A 16,498-nucleotide genomic window follows, 5' to 3' on the forward strand; every position below is an offset into this window, starting at 1 on the left:
ATGTGTTAAAAACTAATGAATTTCTTATAGATTAACGGAATAGCCCTGTTATATATGTACATTATTTAGAGAAACACAAAGGTAACACCCTCTTTACTCCTGTGTGATCTGGTATATTCTAAACTTGGCAGAAAACATATGAAATTGGAGCAATAACCCAAGCAAAATGGCATGCTGTGTGTTATTTCTGAATACTGCAGGTACAAAATGCTTAGAGGAGGTTTTGAGTCTCAGAACCTCAGCTGCATAAAACCCAGGAATTTTAAGCAACCCAGAAGTCCAAACTCTCTATGTCATCAGAAGAAAGAGCTGCCTCAGAGGGTTGCTGATCCTGCCAATACTAGGCGTTGCCTTCAATCTTTGTTGAGCATAGAGTTTATAAAACTGTCTTAGATTAGATGGTAGGCTTTTAGATGGCTAATCTCAGATAAAATTACTTCTACTCACAGTGATTAGTTTTTCTGCTATGTGACTGACCTTCTCTTCTCCACTTGAATTCTGTGGACAGCAATGAATAAAACTGTGTCAATTTGAAAACGCTCTCTAAATTATTATTTTTTATTTTCTTGTATTTCTTTGAGCTAAAATTGAAATATGTATATTTTCTTTCCTGCCTTAATCAGACTTATATCTGTGCCACACAAGCATGTGTGAGGTACATGGATATTAAGTATTCACAAAGAAATACAACAAACATATTCAAATTTATATATGAAGGATATAGACATATATGTAAGTAGCAAACCTGTTATTTGTGTGATGGCACAAGGCAAACCCCAAAGAAGAAAGAAAATGCTGCAGTACATTTCTGTAGAATATAAAGAAAGTATAATGTTGTACAGGGGTTACAGCAAGTCTCTAGCCACCCTTCCTCAGATTAGAGGACCCAATTAGTAGTTGTCTCACAGGGAGCATCACCTGTTGGTGCGATCCTGCTGTATCCAGTCTGTGCTGTTTGCAGATCTCCAAAAGTTGCAGTCTGACCTCCAGGGTATTGCAAGTCTGTATAGTTTTTGTGCCACTGGAGTGAGACATGGGAAGTTGAATGTTTTGGTGAATATGCTCTATAATATTTTTTCCACAGAAAACTTCAGTAAATCAAAAATATCAGCCTATATATGTCACCTTTTCCAAATCCCCTGAATCAAGGGGTAATGGTAACTATTCAGCATCCAGTCTATGCTCTACACTTGATGAAGGAGTCATCGTAATTCTTTACACCTGCTATATTCTGCAGGTAGTCACTGTCACCCTGAATAATCCCCTAACATGTTCATGTATGGTGGGATCCCGTGCTTTGAGGAATAACTTTGAAATGCTTTTTCACAAATTTCATTGATCAAAGTTCTAGCCTGGAGCATGAGGAAAGTGTGACTATGAACTATAGTGCCAAGCTGTTGATACGGGCATAAAGATCATCTTTGTAAAGCTTAACAGCAGCTGACTGTGGACAGGTGAATGGCAGCTACTTGTGATTTTTCTGCATTGGGCAGCAGTGATTTCTGCAGCTGCTGCAATTCTATCTCGCCTCCGTGTGGAGATTTCAGTTTCTGTATGTGTGGCCATTTGTTTGATACCGTGAGCGCGGGAGCAGAAGTTATTTAGCAAAGCAGTCAATTCACCATTATCCATGGATAGGTTTTGCCCATAAACTGTGCAGTAGGTGCTGAGAGATCCAGCCCTGAACCACTCATGTCATCATTTATTGGTGTAGGCCCAGTGCCAAGTATATGTATGTGTGCTGCTCTCACAGCCAGTCTCAAAGGAGTGGAGCTATACTTATGTAGCACTGAGTTCAAGTTTATAAGCCCAATTAGTTTAAGTCAGCTCTTGAGGTTCTTCTGTTGTGCGGGTTCAGAAGTAGCTGAGGTATGTGGAAACCATCGTGTGTTGGTCAGAGGATTTATATGCCTCTGAAGGTGGGGTCGCTCCTGCAAGGTCATTGTGGGGGCTTTGTCCATCATCTCCACTGGGTCCCAAAGTAGCTGGTTTTGGCTCTGTGCTCTTTGTTGTATCTCCAGTCCAGGTGATGCTGTTCTTTTGCACCAATTTGCATTGGAGAACTCCAAAATGTTTAAGGATTTAACCCTACTCAAACCATTTCTGCCACCAGCATTATCCAGGGTTTCCTTTTCCCCAGGACATCCCAGCCCCATCATTACACTGCCAATTTATCATAATCCGCCTAAATGTTATATTACTGAATATGTTGTAAGATGGGAATGGATGCACAGCTGAAGCACTTACATTTAAAATATGCCTCCCATACATGGACAAATCTCTGAAGGGTCCTTACCATCGATTGATCTCTTATCCTTAAGATATATTCTGTGGTTAAGGAGTGCAGGCCTGGAAGGGGTCTCTTGTGTGCAGGCAATCGCATTATATAATCCCTTTTATGAACTGATTAAACTCAGTCTTGTAGTTAATACGTCTTATACCCAAATGGTCTTGAAGCGTTTTCTGATGAACTACTGCCCTGGTGTTTATAGGTGCTGCACATCAACATGAGTTTAGACTAATTTTTTATTGGAAATACAAGCGTATTTTGAAAGCATATTTTGACTGGACATTGTGCAAGCCAATGGGTCCACAGGGACCAGGCTTGAACATCTTGTGATGTTGAGGTTGCAGGGATATATTTTTTTTTTTTCCTGTTGAGCAAGCACAAGAAGACCCAAATCTGAGTTCAGCTCTTCAAACTGTGTTGCCTTTTCAGGTCTTAACAGAAGAAAAAACAAAATCTTTTATTTTTATTTTTATTATTATTTCATGAAATTAAGGCAGTACTCAAGAAAGTAGATCTGCTGAGTAAGGTGGTGTTATTTTCAGGTAGACAGTTTTCAGAATGAAAATGGCCTTCAAGGGACTTTCCAAAGATCAGACATCAGCTTGTGGCAAAGCTGGAAATTTAACCCAGACTTTGAGTGATTTGCTGCAGCAAGAGAAAATCTCTGTCAGTCATCTCCTTATGTCTCTGTTATGTTCTCTGTTTTGTTCGCTCTTTTTCTGTTTATTTGTTCTGGGTTGATCACCAAATTATCTGTGTACCTTGGAAATTATAGAGAAAATGAAGCATGTCCTGCAGGATGCTTTTTTTTTTTTTTAAATTCTCCCTTTTTTTCTTCTCGCACATTTTTTATTTTATTTTTTTTTTGCCCCTGAGTGAGGGCCTGGCTGTTACTGTCAGTGAGTGGGGTCCTTTGTGAATAAAAGTGAGTACAAGGTAGAGGTTTCAATGATTCAGATTTCAGTCTGTATGTACTTAATGAATTTCCCCCAAATAGACCCCACTACTTCATGTAGCAAGGTCTTGTTTCAAGCTATTACTGCAAAAGACTGGGGAGACGTACTGCAAAACCATGTCCAGTTGTGGGGGTACCAAACATGATGTTAAATCTGTAATAAAGGAGTAATGACTGCGGCAGATTCTAAACTATCTCCAGATGAAATTTGTGTGATTGGTTTTGTTTAAGCCCAAGGAAAGGGGTGAAAGACGCAGTAAAGCAAACTTAGGTGATAATGTGACCACAATAAGATCATCCATGCCTATCTGTTCTGCTTTGGAGGTCTGCTTCTGTCAAGGTGGTGACACAAGGACAGTTCCAAGGACATAGCTACATGGATTCGTTAAGTGAAATCCTAAAGCTGCTCAGTTCTTTAGACAAACAAATCTACTGATGTTTCTAAGCTTTCATATCATCCAACTAAAACATACAGGTAGAAGAAAATCTATACGAGCACTAGGAATGGAGCTGGTTTCAAAACCTTCTTTCTGAAATTGCAAAGGATGCTGATAGAATGATGGGTAAATGAAACGTGCTAGTAGTTGTAAAACAAGCACAATCTAGATACTGCTATTTTAAGGCTAAGAATGAAAATTATTTATAGAAGCAGGGTTTGGATATAAGTGACTGAAGAGCATGTCTTCCGTTCCTCTATGGGTGGAGGATAGTTTCTGATGGCTCCTGCCTTTATATAATTTTACTTCAAAAAATTCCAACACAGAGCTTTTTTCATCGTTTTTTTTCTTTTTTTCCCCCCCTTTGGTCATACAGTTACCAATCACAGTGATGAATTCTATCTTGCTACGTGATAGGCAATATATTTTTCTCCCTTGGGATTCTCCCTTTTCTCCTACACACTTTTATTTATCAGAATTTCACCCATTCATTAATATATAGACTGGATTCTGAAATATTATAAGCAGGTTTAACTTCAGTGATTTCAGGGAAGGCACACCCATAGATTCCCACTCACAAGCCAGCTTTTATATGTGAGAAATGGGCCATTCTTTTAAGATAGAAAGGGCCATTGTCCTGTCTTTGAAATATCTCCTGTTTGGTACTCAGTGAAGATAAATTTGAGTCTTTCCTTAAATTACTTTTCACTCTGAACTGATGTGACATTTATCTCTGCTAGAGTGTTGACTATATGAAAAGTTGAAGCTTGTTTAAAGAATGCTGCCAAACTAGAAAGATTGTAATCCATCTAATTACTGAGCTAGAATGTGCCAGTGCTGCAAACTTCAATTACCACCATTAAAGCATCAATTGAAAACTTCAGCTGATTCCCAGAGAGTCAGACACTTCCAGACATTTCATGCATTATACAGATGTTTTGCTGCTCCTTCAGCCACTAATGGTTGAACATTTGTGACTTCTGTAACATGAGAAGTAAGCTCCAGATGTAGAGGGATTTCAAGTGAATTCTGCCTCTTTAAACTACATCTTGCCAATTGTTTCCCCAGTAGGAAGTGATGACCTCATGCTAGATGCCTTTTATTTTTCCCAAGTGTTGTAAGATAAATGTGCCCACAGGGTTACTTACAATTCCTGGGAATCCACATTTCCATGGATATCAAAGGCCCAGTGCTACAGTGAGTTTGCTGGGACAGAATTCTGCAGGGACACAGCTTTCTTTGTAGGCTCAGCTGCTAATTCTTAATATGTCAGTATTGCTGTCCACACATTTAAAGAATAGTTTCAAAATGTGCAAAAATGACCCTGTGATTTGAGCAAAGCTCTAGAAATTTTGTGGGCAACACCTTTTGTGATAAGCTCACCGTTATTTCACTTTGACACAACTGTTCATAACTCAGTTTGATTGATTCCCTTCTGGCAATTTGCTCTTAAGTCAGAGCTGGTTGAAAAATCAAAAGAAAAAAAAAATCCTTCTGGAGTTTAACCTTTTAAAAAAGCCCAGGACTTTAATACCTGAACATTGAATGAAGTTTCAGAATTAAAAGTCAATTTGAATCTAAAAGTCAAATCATTTTATTTTCAAGACATTGAGACAAAACTGTTCTGTTTCCAAAAATGTCTCTTTTCAGATGCAAATCATCTGAGAGGGGTCACCAAAGTCATTGCTTCTGTCTCTGTTATGTTGTTTGTATTTGTCAAGGGCAAATTTTGCACCTGTGCAGAACAGCCAGCTCCAGAGTTAAATCAGCATTTATGGGCCATTCCCAGGGACTTTGGGCACTGTTGACTTGTACCCAGCTCTCCAGAGAATAACCTACAGAAAGATTGCACTGCCTGGGAGAGGGATGTGACTGCAGGCTGAAGCCTTTAGTCCACAGTATTGTGTGGACCTTTGTAATTATATTTTCTCCTTGAAGAGGAAAAATTAATTACCTTCACTGGCAGCCAAAAAGCAACTATGCTCTATACCTCTGCAGTTAATCCCCTCTTCTGATTTATTCTTTAGATGTTTGTGCTTTCATTAGGTAGACATGTGAAGTTGATGCTTACCCTCAAATTGCTATTTCTTTTTGAACAAATGAAAAGCTCGGAGAAGATTTTTCCAGTCTGTTCCCTAAATGAAGAGCAGAGTTCCTGGGGACATCCCAAGAGGAATGTGCAACTTTATCTTTGTCAGGGGCTGGGAGGTGAGTGTTTGTGGCTGCAATTATCACATCTCTCTACCAGTGCGTCTTCCTGTCAGTCCCAGGTGTTGCTGGAACAGTTTTGGAAAACAAAAGGAAAAGCCAATCCACTCTGAGGACAGATTTCAAGTGTAAGAAGCTTCATATCAGGGGCAGATTTTACTCCTGGGCCATATTCCGATGCAACAATAAATGATAAAATTCACAAGACTGCTTGAAGGATTTGCCATCGGTCTTTTTCAGAAAGTCATATCATGAGGTATTTGTGTGAGACAATTAGGAGCAACTGCAAGGGTGGATACTTTGGTATCCTTTACGCAAAAAAAAAAAAAAAAAAAAAAAAACAAAAAAAACAAAAGAAAACCACAAAAAAACAGCATCTTAACACCAGAAGAACACAGGCAGAGCAATATTATAGAAATGACTTTTAAAGGTGCTTTTTGTAAGGTATGTTACACCATAAAGGAAATCCAGACTCCTTCTATCTCCTGGAACGTTGATGCAGCTGTTTATTTGAATTTCCCTGAAACTACCTTGACATGACTACGGAAGTGGAAAACCAAGTAACTTCACTAATATTGTATATAGTTAGCTATGTTCCATAGACACTGGAAGGCCACACTGTCACGATCACACATTTTCAGTCAAAATTTTTAACTCAGGTGAAAGTGTCACTATAAGAAATTGTATAGGGCAAACGTTCCCAACAGCTCTGTAAGATGTCTATTGATATCTAAACTAAACATGAAATGGCAGCCACTTCTGGCAATTAGGAGATTGCTAGCAACTGAAGTTACAGCATGTAAGAAACAAATAGTAACCCTAGCCTAGTAATTATGACAGTGGGAACTTGCTAGTTGTAAAGACAAGGTGCTGGAAGAATTGGCTCAAGAAGAAACTGGGTTGCCAGCAGTTGAGGAATGGTAATACCGTTTAAGCACAGAAGTGGAAGAACAGATCTATATTTAAGATCCAGGTACCACAGGATTTCTGTTTCTGGCATGGCTTTGCTGTGATGTTCAAGGACAAGGTATAAAAACAAGCCAAGCCTCCAGTTTCACTTCCCCCAGCATCTCTTCACAGCAGCTTCTGGTAAAGGAAGGAGGTGTATATTTATTTTTCATCATCGCTCATAGTTTTTCACTCCACAAATTTGTTTAAGTTTTTTTTGAATTCATCTAAACTCCTGGCACCTACAACATCCTGCAGCAATGGGCTCCATTTGTTTAAGTATGCATTGCGTGAAAAGGTACTTTCTTTGGTTTAGATCTTCTACCTTGACAGTTCATTGCTACCCTTCTAGTTCTGGTTTTAGGGGAAAGAATGAATAATTGTTTCCTAATCATCTACTCTTTGCCACTCATGGTTTCATACACTGACCTAATCATATAGAGAACTAAAAACATTCAGCCAGCCTAGGAGATCTATATATGGGAAGAAATTTTACTGGTTATTTTAATTCATTCTTCTGCTGAAGGATGAAAGTAAGAAATCCCTTATCAGACTCTGAAAAGAGTAACTACATAGTTTTGTATGCTCAGCAGCATGTAGCAATAACGAAGACAGGCAGCTTATGACGTTTTCTAGAAATCCTCCTTGCTGTTGATATGCACGCAAAAGCACTGCAACTGCTAGAGGCTTCAAAACTTGAAATCAAGCAAAGCAGCAACACAAAGAGATGCAAATCCTTCCAGAAGGCTTGGTGGTTAAATCCACACCTCTTAAGGCCACATTGCTCTCCCCTGTGCTGTGAAAACCGAGACTAAAATTCTGCTGAGCTTGTTGTGTTTAACTCAAGAGCACTTACTCTCCAGTGGGGGAAAAAAAAAAGGGATCTCATTAGTAAGAAAGAATTTAATACGAACACTCTAGGAAACTACTTGTTTCTCAGCTGTATCTTGTTGGCATCTCTGAGTTAGCTTGAACAAAGCTAGCTCATGTGTTCTAAGTTAAGTCAGTATTGCAACAAGCATCTTTGTGCGGACTAATTGCATGGTTATTTACTTTGCTCAGGCCAGTCTGAATCCTTAAATGAATCCCATGCTGTGCATCTGAACTACCAGTAATGACTACAGATTAGACATACTTCGTGAGTAATCCAGGAACCACATTCTTACTTATGGAAGAGAAAGTGTAAGTGCTGGCAAGAGAAAAAAGGCCTGTGGAGGAAGAAGGTGGTTCTTTTTGTGGGTGTGTCTGACAAATGCTAAATTGTAAGTCCCTGGATAGGCATCACCTCAAAGGGCCTATGGGTAATGCAAAAAATGATCTAAGCTATATGCATCTTGTGACTTTTCATCTAAAGGACAGGGTGATGTTCCAAGCTAATAACTTGTGCAAGGACCGGAGGCAAGCAAAGCAAAGTGTGATGGGGTTGAAAACAGAGACAGGAGAGAGAGTGATGTGATAATGTCTATAAAGGTGGTCTGTTTGCACAGTCAAGTGGCCCCACACCTCTAGTCATCTGCAGACTTGTAGACCCCATCAGACTCTGTTGACAGGAAGGATCAGATCTCCTCTCCAAAAGTTGTTTTTATCTTCTGTTAATAAAAAGAAAAATGTTGAAAATATAAACTGTAAACACTGGAATGATACGTACTGATAATCAGAAAATACTCTGAAGTGTGAAATGTTTATTTCTGTTCATCCTTTGACTTGCAGAAATCCCATCCTTAATGTCTTTGGACAGGTACAATTCAATAAACTGATCTCAGAGGCTTGTCTCTATGCCCTACATTGTGGCACCCTGTCAGGACCTAGATGGGGGAAGCTTCATATCTTCTGTAGGTTAATTAAAGGAAGTATATATATATACATACATACATATACATACATACTGCTGCTAGGTGTAACCTGAGGATCACAGGATTTTTTCCCCTCCTATTCCCAGTCTTCAAGACAACATATCCTCTACAGAGAACAATAGGCATTAGGATCACATTTATAGCTGAGGCCCTGCTGCCTCTGATCTCAAATTTATTAGTGTTGACTTTGTTGGAGAAGAAAGGAAGGTGAATATTCATAAATCACTCATAATGGGCAAAATGACTATTTTCAGTAGCACTTGTAACAGATGGGAAGGACCCCAGAAATTTGTTTGCTTCTAAATACCCTGGATGGTCACTGCTATTACTGTGTACTTCCTAACTTTATCACAAGATAACTTCCCTTGGCTGTGGAATGAATTTCCTGCACTGAACAAGGGGGATGGCTTTCTTCAAGTCTCATAACTGGTAGGAGTTTTTAGGAGTCTATTGCTTTGTATTAGGTTCTTCTGCTTAAGTACAACAAAAGCACAGTGAGCAATTGCTGCCTCTTAGTCCATGTGGTGTTTGTGTTAGCAGGTTTACTCATTTTGCTCTATCACTTCTAAGACATGAATATCTCTTTTAGGGGCTGTAATCTGTTTGCTTGGGGTTCATAGCAGAGCATTCATTCTTCTGCAAAAATGTGTGTAGACTACTTCAAAGTTATTATTAACAATGAAAGTTAAAAAAAAAACAACCTCACTGCAAGTCATTAAGAAAACCAACTCATTGAGTAAAAAAAAAAAAAATTATCTTTGGAAAAGGAAACAGCCAATATAACTGCAAACTACCGGTCTGACCACTCATTTTTCATTCTTACAACCACAGAACATACAAGCAAAAAAAACCCCTATCACAGAGATTAAAGGGAACTCAGGCTGGCCGCTTATTTAAATGAAGTTGCTCAAGTTGTTTTAGGCTGAAATTCACACCTGTGCTGGCGGCCAGGCACAGAGATGAAGGGCCGGGTCTGGTAGCAGGTGCAGAGCTCTGCAATTCCCTGTTTTTAGCCCTGATGAAGGGCCGGGTCTGATAGCAGGTGCAGAGCTCTGCAGTTCCCTGTTTTTAGCCCTTGGAATAGAACTTAAAATTGTTCAGCCATTTACCTCTCAGGACGTGTTGTGTATGCTTTGAATGTACCCACAGATCCAAGCCCCGGGCTGTGGCTAGAGGACAGCCCTGACCCTGCAGGGCATGAGTCAAGCCTGGGACAGTGTTGAGTACCCACAGATCTTTTGAAGAAATTTCATATATGGATGGTGCTGCTCTCCTTTTGACATCTCAGTACCTAAGCTCAGCTTCAGTCCCATTCTAGATTCCTAAATCCTGAACTGCTTCTAGCTTTCCAGTGATGATTCAAAGCTGGTGCTGAAATCATTAAAAAACATGTGAGGTTTAAGCTTCTGTCCTTGGCTATCCTTCTGAGGGGTTGCTCTTGGCGTGTTTTGGGGACTAACAGCATGGTCCTGGCTCTTTGTCCAGAGCTGAGCAACTCCCTGCTTACGGTAATAAACTCTGACCACAGAAGACTGAAATCTGCTGGCTCATACACCCATGTAAGTCAGGAGAAACCTCACAAGCTTCATCTTAGGCTGCTCCTGATTTGCATTGGTTTAACTGAATAACAGACTTTGGCTGGAAATGGATGTGAACAGCAGCAAATCAGCCCCAACAAAATGAAAACTGAGATGGAGGAAGGCTTAGGAAGGCCTTTTTTCATGCTAAAGCACAATATAAAGACCCTTTTTGCTGCAGTCTGGGAGTCACAGTGCATGATTGTCTTACATCCTTCTGTGTTATTATCATTGATTTTAACTAGGAGAGAGAATCAGGCCCAGGATGAAGTTTCCTGAAGCTCTTTGTTCCAAACCACCCTTTGCTGCATGAGCACACTGGAAACTGATGCTACGTGGTAACAACTTGTGCAACTAGAAGCAAGAAGCAGCCCTTTCATTCACTGGTACCAAGTCCTGTTCATTTCAAGCCATTCATATGAGTCATTCATCCTAGCCACCTCCTATTAATTACAGATGCTGTCCCCGTGTCAGCTAGCCAGGAAGACTGTGTCCTGAAGATAATGCTCAGCTGTGCCTTGCTGCTGGAGGAACTTGCCCAAGAAACGTTTCTCTCAGCTCGACATACCCCGAACCGCCAGTGATGAATTCAGTCCTTTGCTAATACTGTACGAAGCTGCATTTCTTACAGCCACTGTCATTTACATAATGCAATACCCATATGGTGACTGTTTTATTTATGTTTCCCTCACTTCAAGGCAGAGGAAGCCAGCAGCTGGAGCTGTGAGATAGAGGCGCCCACCAGTTACTGGGCTGTGTTGTTCATGGGGGTGATAAGCTTTTATCACCCACTGGGAGTTAGGATCTTGTCTGAGTGATAACATCCATCCCTTGAAAACAGAACAGAGCTCTCACTGTTTGCCTGTCTGAAAGGAAAGAGTTTATAACCCCAGACTTTATAGTGACTGTGAGCTAAAACATGACATAGCCTGATTGTCTTATTTTCTTGACTCATTCTGTTGCAAGTCACAATACGAGCATTTACTTCCTTTGCATCAGAAGAGTTTAATTGTGTTTGCATTACCCCTTTGCCTGTATTTGCCACTGGAAGTCTTAAAAAAAATCTTCCACTCCTATCTGACTTTGATTCTGCTAATCCCTACCCATCTGTACAACTTTTGAATCAATTAAAGGGCTGTTTATGGTTTGCAAGGAAAAAAAAAAATGTGTAAATGAGAAGCAATTCCTTTGGCTGTAATGTGTGCAACTACAGGACATTTGAAACACAAAACAGGAAAAAGGGTTACTTCACTGGATTGTTTCTTTTGCACTCTGGATTTCATACCAAGGGAGACAAAGGGTAACTGTTGAAGTTGTGTTTTGGTAATTAAAATAACATCATGGTCTTAGCTATACCACGGCTGGATGTTCTCTGCATGGAAAGTTCTAAAGTTAAACAGGAAACAGGAGAATTTCAGAAAGTTTATTTTTAATTAATCTACAGAATTATCTTTTTGTCTTATTTTTGCATGTGAATTCCCAGTGACTTTAAAGGAATTTCATCCTCTACAGAAAAGGAATTTTTTCCCCTTTTCTTATGTTAGTCAAAAACAAAACAAAACAAACAAACAAAAAACAAAACCAACAAACAAAAAAACTGCAGGGTCTGGTTTTACGGTTTTGTTACTGTGATTGTACATCTTTGTGATCCCATCTAGTGACTGTGGCTTTATTGTGGCCTAAAAATCATGAAAAGGAGTGAGAACTCATATAAAGGGGTCAGGACCCTTTGCAGCAAACCCAAGGCTATAAAATCTGTATAAAGCATGATGCTGTCAATTCATAAGGGAGACAGTTGCCATTTGCTTTAGTGGCTCTTGTTGTTTTCTGTGTCTCCATAACCACAGTGAGTCTTAGGCTGCAAAAGCAAATGCAACCCCAGCTGTAACCAAACCCCAGCAGGCGCAAATGGGCTCTACAGTCCACTTTATCTGCAGGCATAAACATTATTTTGGGGGAGAGGTTGTCTGCTTTGGTGCAGTTTTTGTTTTATTTTGTGTAGCTATTCCCCTTGAAGGGTATTTTGCACAGGTATAAGGGCCAGTTTTACAACAGCAGTGACGTAATAAGACCAGGTGTGACATAAATGACACATCCTCATCTCTGCAGTTAGGCTCAGGTTGTTGCACAAACATCCTACATCCTTAGGCCTTTACATTCATGCTAAACCATGGCTGGATATTACAGTTTAAACTCTTATGAGGTCTTCATGTGTTTAGATATCTCAAAATGTCTTCACAACACAAAAGATTTAACAACAGTGATTTAAAAACCTCTATCTCATCCCCAACCTAACTTCCAGCACTCAGTATTTGAATTCCCATGGAACTTCTTCTGTTGGGCAATTTCTTAGAAGGATGCATTGCAGTTTTAATATTCTGCACCTAGTTTTACTTCTAATATTGATAATATTACATGTAAGGACTTAACATTTTTTTATTCAAACTCTTTTTCAACATACTTGTCTGAGTTTCCAAATCACGGATATACTCAGGGAAAAGAGCCAGATTTCATCCAATGTTCACATGGCACTGTGTTTTTTTTTCATGATGTAAATTGTCCTCAGAAGACTATTTATTACTATACATTTTCAGTCTGAAGTGGAGTATCCCACAATTTTTTTTTTCCCAAGGAATTGCTTGTGACATATCAAAGGAAATAGTTTTATTTCCAGAATACAGCAGAAAGGGAAAGCATAATGCTTTTTCTAATTTGATTTTACAGTGGAATTTTCATAAGTGCTTATCACTGAGCTAACGGCACTCTTTCTTGATGAATGGCTTATGGGCTTTTGAGGGATCCAGCACAGAGTGCCTGTTATGTGCCACAGTGGTTCTTCTAAATTGGTTAATTTTTACTACTTCTGCTATTGCAACACTTTTAACAGTTGAGGTAGAGAGGAAGAATGGGGTGGGAAGGAAGTGGTGTGGACGCTTGAGTCCTATCTGTGCTCTTCTATGAATTAATTTATAGTTTGGCAAATTTGACCAGGGATGTATTCTGATGGTGTTTATTCTGTGTGTGTGTTTGGGGCTTCCCATTCGACGGCTGTCTTTGTAGTATAGGACAAGTCAGTAGGATATAGTAGATCCAAAATTCTTGGTGGGATTTAGGAGGTTTGAATTAATAGACTCTCAGTTTTCATCTATAAAAAGAGAGGCTTCTCTAATGTTGTGAAGTCTTGTGATGGTAAATCCATTGGTAGTGAGATGATGAGGGTGCTGCAAATGCTTAGATTTAAAATGTGAAGGGATAGGGCCATCGGACTTATGTCTGATGACTGGGTAGCCAGCTGGCTGACCAGCAGCACACCAAAGTGAGCCCTGCTTTGATTTTGGTCTTGAAGGTCTCTTTGACCTCTGATGTTCTCCTTGGGGTGATGAAAGCAAGGAGCAGAGGCAGTGGTGGCAGGGAGGGCAGGCAAGACTGACAGGCAGCACTGCTTGGCACAGTGGGGAAGCTCAATCAAGGAGGAAGGTGAGACAATAATGCCCCCTCTCTGCAAAGCAGGGTGACCTCCAAGGAGGAGTCACACCTCCAGCTGCTTCCCATGGTGTTATCTGCCTCTGGTATGGCCAGATCTGCAGTGAAAAAGCGTCCTTCCACAGCAATGAAAGAGGAATGAACAATGGCAAGAGTTAGGGTGCAGCACGGGAAATGGGAACTAAAAAGCTCCCCCAGACCGTGGCCAAACACAAGCAGCAGGGTGAGGGCTCTCCGTGTGCACTCATTGATCCAGAAACAGTAGAACCATGATCAGCAAGGGATGTGGGGATACAACTGTAGGGACAACATTCAGTTTTGCACCTCATGTCAGACTCCTGTATGCACACCGATTTAAAAATTCTGAATATTGGGCTTTGTCTGACATGCAAACTCAGGGAATGTCCTCTGCAAAAGGCTGAATTTCATTGGATTGAATGGATAGCAGGCTAGAGAGCAAGCAGTCCTGTAGAGCTGGGTACCCAGCACTTCTCTGGCACATAGAGATGGGCACTCAGCACCTCTCAGGCACATAGGATGTATGCACACAAAAGAAACAGAAGGCACTTCAGCTTAAATGTAAGACTGACTTACCCAGGGTCAGGTTCATACACACATTTGTTATTGACCTTTATGAATTTACCTTGAGGTAAAACTGAAATACTTTGACTGCGCCGTGTTTTTACATCATGGTGCCTTGTATGTGTTTCCCTAAAGAAACGCACAAATTGTTATTAGCCACAGAGATATGAAGATAAGCCCAGTATTGTCCTCAACAAAAGAAGAAACAGAGAAGCGAGCGTGTTGGAGATAAGATACATGTTTAGTTTACAGAAAGTTTTTACATTTCTCTCACGCTGATCACAAGAAATGAAAACGGGTGGGGGAAAGAACATTTTTCTTGATGTAGGAACACAATTGAGAGATATTTTTGATGATCGTGATTGTAACAAGTAGAAGTAAACATGAATGTCTCCCACATAGGAACAGACATATCTGTGACTGCCTTTAATTGTGGTATGTATTCACAGGCTTCAAACACACTGGTTATTTCTCAAAGGTCACAGATAATATCTGTTTTTGTTTGTTTGTTTATTTTTCTTTTTTAGTAGACCATCATTACGCAATTAATTGCTAGCTAGAGGTTTTTGGTGTCTTAAGGGTTAACCCAGTAAACCATGTTTTTCTGTGGGATTTGAGATATCAGCTTGTACTTCAGAGGCCCGTAAAAATGCTGGAAAGCTGTGACCTCTGGATGTTTCTCATCTCTTCTCTCACTTGGATAGTCACTAATATTAAAAGTGATCAAGGTTAATTGTGATTTTATTTTTAAAAAGTAAATAATTTCTTAAAGTTTTCACAGTACTGGAAGTAACTCCTCTCCATGTGATCAAAAAATTCCTGAGTTATGTCCAAGACTTTCCCCAGACAGATATCATCACCCACCTCCTGAGCGACAGCAGAATCTGGAGCCCTTTGGGACAATAATTTTTATGGTACAGATATTGATTGCAGAAATTACTCTTTTAGTCGTATTGGTGTAATTTGCATAAAGCAGTGTTAGGCTTCAGTAAAGAGGACGCTTCTTTTGACAGAAACTCTACCCTGCCCCTGAGGCAGCTGTCCTGTTTCCACCGCTGCTCCAAGTGTCACAACCTCAGTGCTGAGCTCAGCTTTCTCCTCTGCAGCATCACATTTGAGTTGCTAGTACTGTCTTTCATACCATCTAATCCCCAGTCCTATAGGTCTGTGTGGTCTTCTCTGGGCACCAGATGTTCATTTCCACAACTGCAGTGGAGCCCATTCAGTTTTGAAGTCAGACGAGCTAGCTTGTGCGCCTTAGACCTGGGCTCTGCTTGGGTGCTGCACCATCTGCCTGATGGTGAACCTCAGTCTCTTCTGGGTTTTGGGTTGGTCTTTATGGGATTAATCTTACATTCATCCTTAGTCGTACCAAGCAAGAAAACAAAACCAAAACCCAAAAACAAACAAACAAACAAACAAAAAACATCAAACCATATTTATTGAAAAAGATGCCCTCTCATTATATACACATTAAAATGTATAGTTAGGGGATGGGTGTGGAGGAGACAAGAAAAGGATCTTTACAAGAAATTATTTTCCCTGTTAGTTAAACAAGAAAAACAGATTTTTCAAAAGTGAAGGGGAAGGGCTGGGTGGTGCTGTAATTGTAAACAGAAAAGGGTCAGATTTGGGCTTATTTTTCAAAACCAATCCCAAAATGACTGATTTCTGTCAGCAACTCCAGAAGAGGAGGAGGAGAATAAACTATGATTATTTGTTTTGGTAGAATTTGTCAATTAGGTTACAGTCTGCAAACTTTATTTCTAACTCAGCTTCTCCAAATCAAGATAATTTCACGTGTCTGTGTTGGGCCCATCTTTATAAAAATAAAAAATGAAGAAATTCCAGAAGCTTCTGGTATTTTCACTGCAAGACCAAATTTTTTACATGTCTGAAGAGGTATGTTTCAGTTCTGGTTAGCAATGAGAACCCTAAACAAGAAAACCAGAAGAAACTTCAGTCTTAGAACATCATAAAATTATCTTGTAAAGTTTCAGGTGAACAGAATAAACAACAGAAACACGAGCTCGGGACAAGCAGGGGAATGTGCTCCCTTGCTTTCCCATGCTCATCTGAAACACATTTCCAACCTTTCTGAGGTTCATCCTTGCCAAGGAAAGAAAAATACACATCTATTGAGGCTGCTATTGCTCTTGATGGGA

Source organism: Anser cygnoides, chromosome 2 (assembly GCF_040182565.1).
Source record: "Anser cygnoides isolate HZ-2024a breed goose chromosome 2, Taihu_goose_T2T_genome, whole genome shotgun sequence".
Taxonomy (NCBI): Eukaryota; Metazoa; Chordata; class Aves; order Anseriformes; family Anatidae; genus Anser; species Anser cygnoides.